Source organism: Corylus avellana, chromosome ca11 (assembly GCF_901000735.1).
Source record: "Corylus avellana chromosome ca11, CavTom2PMs-1.0".
Classification (NCBI taxonomy): Eukaryota; Viridiplantae; Streptophyta; class Magnoliopsida; order Fagales; family Betulaceae; genus Corylus; species Corylus avellana.
The window spans coordinates 9,086,382-9,095,659 of NC_081551.1; positions in this window are offsets into that span (position 1 = coordinate 9,086,382).

Below are 9,278 nucleotides of genomic sequence, written 5' to 3' on the forward strand. Positions count from 1 at the left end.
CTTCTCCTTGAGACTTAGTCAAAAAATGGGAGAGAAAAAGCAGAGCAAAAAAGAAAGAGCAGAGCAGAAAAGAACAAACGGTGCAAAGACTTGGTGCGAATAAGAGAGAAACAGAAAAGGAGAAACGTTTTATAAAGTAAGGATAAGAACGTGAAATACCAAAGGGTTCCCCGAGACACGCACGCAATAAATGCGGCAAAAAAGACGCCTCTGGAAATTCCGCATGACAGTTGATAGCCGACAACTGAAAGACGTCTATCCCGACACTGACACGTGGAGTAACCGATACGACCTCGGTCAGGTCAACTGTCTAGGCAAAATTTTGTATCAGGTTTCTCACCAAAATTTGAATTTCAAATTTCCCGCCTCATAGGTCTCGGATTTTTACTTAAGTCTAATTTCAGAACGTCGATCCATTGATGAACAAAAATTTCCATAATCTTTCATATCAGGAAATTGGGGGGTAACTGTTGGGCCATGGATCAACTCTTAAAGCCCAATGGGTCCTAAACCCGATCTAAGCTAACAGAATACCCGACAAGGCCTCGGACAAGCTTTCCCCGAGGAGGTCTCGGACACGAATCCGAGACCGTTCCTCAGGAGGTATCTGATACGAAATCCGAGACGCAACTTGAAAGCAAATAGTCAAGTGCCAAGGGTGAAATTGTCGTTTTACAACTAAGGATATGCAAATATTCAAACTAGTCCCAGTGAACATTATCTCACATTCAAAAAAGCTTTCTACAACATAGAGGGTTATCCACCTACAAACAATCCCTACACAAGCGGGATAAGTTGTTATTTATTTTTATTTTTTTGACATGTCCACACAAGGGAAGGGGGAGGGGGATTCGAACTAGTGACTTCCGCTTCATTAGGCGTGGTCCATAGTCGATAAGCTGTCATTTAAATTCAAAAAGTTGTTTAACTCCAACAAAAACCTTATCACTTTGTCCCAGGATTCCTACCCTTATCAAATAATTGCGAAACAGATATTTAGGGATAGGAATCCTGAGACATGTGGGAAACAAATTTCACTCCATGCCTATAAATACAATCTCCGATTTCCATAAAAGGTAAGCGCAATCCTGGCTCTGAAAACTTTGCCTAAAGCGTCCCCGAAGTTGTCAGCACCACCTCCAGGCGTGCCACGTCACCACCTCGGAAAACTGTGCATCAACAAGTTTTGATACTCAGATGATTTCTGTATTGTACTGCCTTACCAAACACTGGAATAGGCTTTTGTATTTATAATGGAAGTTGTTACAAGGGATAACAATTTATAGATATGAGATATGAGATTACATTTTGAATTCTAAAATAGATCAACATATATAATTAAATTCTAACTCTCTAATGCTTATCAATTGTAACTGTGTGATCTTTATCTTGATCTTGGAGATTGTCTTGAATTTAAACTGGCTTATCATTATCCTTAACACACCCCCTCAAGTTCAACGATAAAGGAACGACGTTGGGCTTGAACCGAAGAGAGACAAAATGACTAGATGATAGAGGCGTGGAAAAATATATCCGCAAGCTGATCTTTAGTAAATAGAAATCGAATGTCAAGTGTCTTCTTCTTGACCATATCATGAACAAAGTGAAAGTCTATCTCTATGTGTTTCATGTGTGCATGATAAACTGGATTTGATGAGAGATAAGTTACACCAGTGTTGTCACACCACAAAATTGGGGGTCGGCCGGAGGGTACACCAAGTTCATGCAATAAGGATTTGAGCCATTAGATGTCAGTAGCAGCATTTGCGGGAGCTTTATATTTGGCTTTGGTACTAGAACGAGCAACCGTTGGTTCATACAACAACTCCAAGAAAGAAGGTTGGGACCGAAAAACAGAAAATCTGCCGGTAGAATGGTTATCATCACGGGAGCCTGCCCAATCCACATCAGAGAATGCTTGAATTAAGGTGGATGAAGAGCGTCGAAACTGTAGCCCAAACAAGATTGTTTGTTTAAGGTAGCACAGTAGACACTTAGCAGCCTGCCAATGAGGAACAAGTGGTTTATGCATGAATTGTGATAGCTTGTTGATAATGAAGGCAATGTCCGGTTTCGTGATGCACAAGTATTGGAGGGCACCAATCATGATTCGGTAGAGGGTGGGGTCATCAAAAATAGTCCTTCAAAAGCTGAGAGACTTGTTGAAGTAGCCATTGGTGAGGCAATCGGATTTGCATCACTCATTTTTGTACGGGTCAAGAGGTCTCGTATATATTGCTGCTGAGATAAGAAGGTGGTGCCCTAATGTTGTACAACCTCAATGCCTAGAAAAAAAAAATTCAGACTTCAAGATCCTTGATAGCAAACTCAGAGTTTATTTGTGAGATTAAATCAGTTATGGCAGTAGCTTTGGAGGACGTAATAATTATGTCATCCACATAAATAAGCACATACATAGTCAATGTAGTAAATCTATATATGAACAATGTATTAGATTTTGAGCCATGAAAACCAAAAGCAATTATTCGAGTGGTTAACCTTGAGAACCATGCTCGGGGTGCTTGTTTAAGCCCATAGAGAGCTTTTTACAGCTTGCATAAATGCAGGCGAAATTGGGGATGAGTGAATCCGAGAGGTTGAGTCATATAGACTTCTTTGGATAATGTCCCATGTAGGAATGCATTGTTTATGTCAATTTGACGGATACCCCAACCATTTGAAATTGCAAGAGAGAGGTGTGCGTACCGTAGTAGGTTTGATTACAGGGCTGAAAGTTTCACCAAAATCCACACCAGGTTGTTGATGGAAGCCCTTGGCAACAAGATGTGCTTTGTATCTCTCAACCGAACCATCAGCCCGTCATTTGATGCGAAATACCCATTTACTGCCTACAATATTTTGAGCCTCTGAGGGGGAAACTAATTTCCATGTCTGATTCTGTAATAAGGCATCAAATTCACAATTCATAGCTTGCCTCCATTTTGGGTTCTTAATGGCAGAGGTATAGCATGTAGGTTCCACCAAATCCAAGTCAGTTTCGGTCAAGAGTGCATGAGGGAGAGGAAATCTTGTGGTACCATCAATCGATATTTTTGGTTTTGAAATTCATGTTTGGCTCGAGTAATCATGGGGTGAGTACTGTTTGAAGGATTGTTAGGCGAAGGTGGTGGCTAAGGGTGAGAGAGTGACATATCATGGCTTGGTGCTACGGATGTGGGAGTGGTTGAAGGTGCTACGGTTGAGGCATGGGCTGACTGCTCTACAGATGTGGCAAGGACTAGGTGGGTGTCAAAAAATACCGAGGAACCAGAACTGGAACCAGAAAATAGGAAAACTAGGAAACCGAGAACCGGAAACTGGGAAACCGAGGAGCTAGTTCCGGTTCCGGTTGGAAAAAACCAAAAATCGGGGACCCCAGTTTTGGTCTCAATTTTTAGTACCCGGTTATAACCAGGTAACTGGAACCGAGTGTATATAAATATATATAATAATATATTTTATATATATGTATATATATTAATTTTTTTTTGGCTTTTGTTTTAGCATTTAGGGTTCACGCCTCACTCTTCATAGCCGCCTCTCTAACACTCTCTCTCTCTCTCTCTCTCTCTCTCTCTCGCTTTTGTCGTTCGTTTTCTACACTCCACCGGTTTTTGATCCGCCTCTCTCCCTTCTCAGTTTTTGATCTACTCTTAGCCTCTCTCTCTCTCTCTCTCCGTGTGTTTGATCTGCGCTCAGCCTCTCTCTCCATCTCAGGTATGCTTTTCCTAAGTTAGGTTTTTCTCGCTCTTCGAGATTTCTTTTCGCGAAAAAATTTGGGAAATTTTTGACTTGATTTAGGGTTTGTATATAGCTATGTGTATATATCTCTGTAATTTTATTTGAGATCTCTTAGGTTGATTTGTGGGTAATCTCTGACTCCGTGCAATTTCTTATTTTGGTTGCTAATTTGATTTCGTAGCTTCATATTGATTTTAATCTGGATTTGATTGTTTAATTTGAAGTCACTAGTTATTTTCACATTTGGGGTCTAGGATCTGTCTTTGTTTTACAAGAATGAAATGGATTGTTGTTTCAGTTCTCAGTTGCAATCAGCATGGGGATTTAAATGGCTTTTTTCTTCTTTATATTCTCCCACTCCCTTATCTTCATGGGCTTGTCTTTTTCTATTTACTTTTTCGGCTTTTCTCATTTCTCCAGATTTTGCATGAAAGTAGAGCTTTGGCGATTATTTTCTATTTGTTTGGTTTGATCTGTTCTGAATCTTCTGATCTATTTGTTTTTATCATTTTTGACATTTTGTTTTCTATTTGTGGGGCTTTGTTTTGTTGGAGAGAAGGGGATGTTGGAGAGAGATGAGAGGGATCTTGATTCTTGGGTGATATACTGATATGTTTGGTTCTGATTTCAGATTTGGTTATGATCTTGCTGTGAAATTTTGTAGGCATTATTCCACTGGTATGGAGAGAGACGAGAGAGATGACAGAGAGAGATGTGAAGAAATTAAAAGATAAAAAATAAATTGGACAAAAAAGCTAATAATTTTTTTAAAAAATGGGCAAACTGTGTGCAAAAAATGGGCCCAATACCGACAATAAGACTAAAATTCAATTTAGGTTTTTGTGCTTTTTTAGTTTTTTTTTAGTTTTTAGTTTTTTTTTTTTTAATTATTTAAAACAATCTCAACAAAGCCCTATTAATTTGAACAAAAAGGCTAATAGATTGTTTTTTAAAAAAATGGGCCAACTATATGCAAAAAAAATGGGCTTATTTTAGGCCCAATACCTAAAATGAGCCAAAAAAAAACAATTTTCTTAAAAATCCGGTTACACGGTCTGGATAACCGGGTGCAAACTGGAACCGGCTGGTAACTGGCACCCCGGTTAACTTGGACACAGTTCTCGATTTTGGTTTCCCAAAACCAAGAATTGGGGTATCCCGGTTCCGATCTTTGGTTTTGGCCAAATACCAGGAACCAGGACCGGGTTGAGACCCTTATTCACATGTTGGATAGCAAGTGCTTCGGATGTGTGTACAGCAGGGGACTTGGTGAGCTTGAGAGAGACTGGTCACTGCAGTTTGGTGAGCTTGAGAGAGATTGGTCACTGCAGTGTTTGACATAGCTGCAAGGGAGGATATATGGGGGTTGACGTGTAAGGGGCTGGACGTTGGTGCAGAAAATATTGGGTTCACACCTGCTGCTAATGGGGACACTCCAGGGTCATGTGATGATGCTACATAATGAGGAAAAGGACTTGTCATGTTTTGTGTTGGTGTGGGTTGGTTAGGAAGTAATTGAGAGGTAACGTGGGTGAAGTTAGGAGCTGCTGGTTCCATACTTGCTGCAGGGGGAAATCTCATGGGCTGTTCAATAGATAAGTGAAATGGAGCATAACCTAATATTGATTCACGTGTTGAGGACACATTGGGAGGAGAGGAATTGACAATCTGAGCACAAGGAAACATTTCCTTTTGAAAAATTACATCACGTGGGAAGTAGACCCTACCTGTGGGAAGATGGAGACATTTGTAACCTTCGTGGAGAAGACTATACCCAAGAAAAAGGCATTGGACAAACTGAGGTTGTAATTTATTTACATTATATGGACGCAAGTAGCAAGCTGAACCAAAAACCTTCAAAAATTTGGTGAAAGGTTGGATTTTGAAAAGAACTTCAAATAGAGATTTTTTTTGAAGTGTGTTTGTCGGCAAGCATCTTCCCAGAAACGGAGAGGAATAGATGCATGGGATAAAATGGCTAATCTGGTTTCAACAATGTGTTGATGTTTTCTTTCACTAGCCCCATTTTCTTGATGGGTATGAGGACAAGATAGGCTGTAAGAGATGCCATTTTGTTTAAAATATTTATGAGGGAGCGGTATTCGTCCCCCACAATCAGATTGAACACAATTGATTTTTGTGTTAAAGGATCGTTCAACATATGACTGAAATTGAGTAAAAATATTGATGTGGCATTTTGATGTGGCATTTTTGTATTCAAAAATATCAATAATAAAAATAACCACTTACAATAGTATAAATCCTGTAGGATAAGACTATAGAGAGAGTGTCAAACCTCAAGGATTGCAGGGGTGTTGTTATCAAGTTTTTCGAGATTAAATATAACTTTTATTGCGGGCCAATTTTGGCATAGCAAACGTCCGAATTAGAAAAATCATATTTCTCTATAATTTGTATTATTTTGAGTTAGCTTTCTACTGCTACTAGAATCACTTCAATCCAATATTTGAGCAGAAAGTTATGGCTAAAATACTGAGACATGTACAGAATCCAAATTTGAATCCAATCCGATTTTGACTTCAATTAGAGAAATTTCGATTTAATCCATTCCTTTATTTGATTAAACTTAACTGCATCATATAGGTCCTCTATTATGATTGGCTAAGCTTAATCATATTTTTTAGGTCTTCTCAAAGTGTGCTTTTAAGCCCAAATCAATGGAATTAATTGCATCTTTATTTATAACCTGAAAACAATAAAACAATACAAAATCAAACAAATAACAATGCTAAAGAATTAACATATGCAAGTTAAGGGGCTTGAATGTGCAACATTCAACGTTTATCAAATATTGACTAAAATCATTCATAAAAGAAACATAGTATCTGAAACCAGATGTTGAACAGATGGGAGAAGGACCCCAAACATCTGTGTATATTAATTCTAAAGGAAATTTACTACGATGGAGAGATTTGGAGAAGGGTAGTTGCAGGGCCGGCTCAATGTATTTGGGGGCCTTAGACAAAATTTTGAAGTTGGACTTTATTTTTTTTAATATTTAAATATTAATTAAATAATATTTATTTTAATAATATTATTATTATTTTCATTCTCATTGTTATTTCATGACTTTTAAGTTTTACTTTTAACTAGTTGCCCAAAAAAAGTGATGTGGCATACTTGTAATTTGGAGTTAATTGGTCTTATTTTACAATGGGCTTATTATACTACGGCCTTATTTTAGAGGCCTTTAATTTTTATGGAAAAAAAATTTTGGGCCTTATTTAAAAAAAAAAAAAATTAGTCCTTAAGTTAAAATAAAATTTAAATTTTTTTTGGGCCTTATTAAAATTTTTTTTGATCCTTACTAACTTGGGGCCCTAGGCGACCGACTCAATGGCCCATCCATTGAGCCGACCCTGGGTAGTTGATGACTCTTGGATCCAAGATAGGCAGTGCATGACGTGGAGTTCTCCTTATTTTGCAGGAATGGAAGCTTGAATGAAGATAAAACACGACGGACCACATTAAAAGCTGGATGACCCAACCGAGAATGCCAGGTTAACACGGACGCATGTTCACCCATCAAAGCAGTTGGTTCACGCGATTTATTGACTAACGAAAAAGGAGGAATGATGTAAAGCCCGTAATTAATCTGTCCTTGCTAAAGAGTGTTCCCCGTAGCTTGTTCCTTTACAAAAAAATGAAATGGGTGAAACTCAAAATAAGTTTTTGTAGCTTCAGTAAATTTATGCACAAAAGTAGGTTTTTCTTAATGTGAGGAACATGGAGAACATTATGTAATTTAAATTTAAAAAATGGGGTTGAAATTTGGGCAGTCCCAATATGTTTAATCTGACCACCATACTCCTCAGCTTTCAAGTTGAGATTGGCAAGATCCGATGAGATGTGGTGTGTGGCACCCGAGTCTGGATGCCAATTTTGATTTGCAAAGCAGGGGGGAGCAGCAACATAAGCTTGAGCATTGGAGGTAATCTCTTGTTGGAAAGACTCATCAACAAAATGGGGCTATTGAAAGAAAACATCGACACATTTTCGAAATTGGATTAGCCATTTTATCCCATGCATTGGTTCCTCTCTGTTTCTAGGAAGATGCTTTTGTCACTACCTATTATCTTATAAATCGCATAGGAGGTGAGTGCATCCAGGATTAGTGGGTCCTATTGATTCCATGTCGCATAATCTGGATTTGGTGCGATGGTGTCAACTCCAGCTGTGGTAGAGGTCACTGTTTGAGGTGGGGCTTGGAGAGTGCTGTCGACGAAGCCGTAAACGGCGTGGCCTTTGAGAATAGGCACAACAGTGGCTTTCCACAAACAGAAGTTGTCTTTGGTAAGTTTGTGGTTGACAGAATTGTGGATGGTTATAGCTGCAGTGGTGATGGTGGCATGTGGGGTGGGAACGACAATAGAGGACGAAGCATTAGTCATTGCAGCTGTGAGGTAGGAAATAGGATGGAAAAAAAAAAAAATTGTTACGTAGGGGAAGGCAATATAAGAGCCATTGGGGCGTGATTGCAGTGAGATTGGAAGGAGAAAAAGAAATTTTTTTGCAGTAAGGTGGAAGGCAAGGAACGCAAGGCTGTAGGGGAAGAGAAAAAATGGACGTGAGTCAAAGTATTTGCTCTGATACTATAATGAGTTTAATACTCAGATGATTTTTGTATTGTACTGCCTTACCAAACACTAGTATAGGCTTTTGTATTTATAATAGAAGTTTTTACAAGAGCTAACAATTCATAGATATGAGATATGAGATTACATTTTGAATTCTAAAATAGATGAACATATATGCTTATCAATTGTAACTGTGTGATCTTTATCTTGATCTTGGAGATTGTCTTGAATTTGAACTAGCTTATCATTATCCTTAATAGTTTTAAATTTTGATGTGGCTTTGGAGGATGTAGTAAAAAATTAACAAAGGGTCTAATGATAAGTGGGAAGAGGTGTGCTAGGGAGGATAATTTTTATTTGGCGAGGCTGAAAATAATAAGAAAATAAAAGAAAAGGTGGAAGATGATAGGGTAGGGTATTTTCAACCCTGGTGAGGCCAGTCAGTCGTTCTTGATGAATGGTGAGCCCAACGGCAATACCATCCCAACTAGCGGCATACGATAAGGAGACCCTATCTCACCATAATTATTTATTATTTGTGCTGAAGCTTTAAGAGCTCTGTTGCAGAAGGCGAAAAGAGATGGGATGTTAACAGGAATCCCAATTGCTCGTGGAAGAGTTAAATTAACCCATTTATTTTTTGTAAATGATAGTCGTCCATTTTGTAAGGAAAATACCATGGAGTGGGGTTATCTCCAAAAGGTGCTCGATTCATATGAGAATGCATTAGGTGAGACGATGAACAAGGAGAAAACTTCAGTCATTTTCATCAAAAACACTAGTTTGGCTAACTGGCGACGTATCACTGCAAAATTTGGTGTACAAGCTGCTACTAGTTTTGATAAATACCTGGGGTTGCTTGCAATGGTGGGACGATCACTGATTCGTACGTTCAAGCATATAAATTAACTTCAAAAATTTTCAATACAAATACTTGTA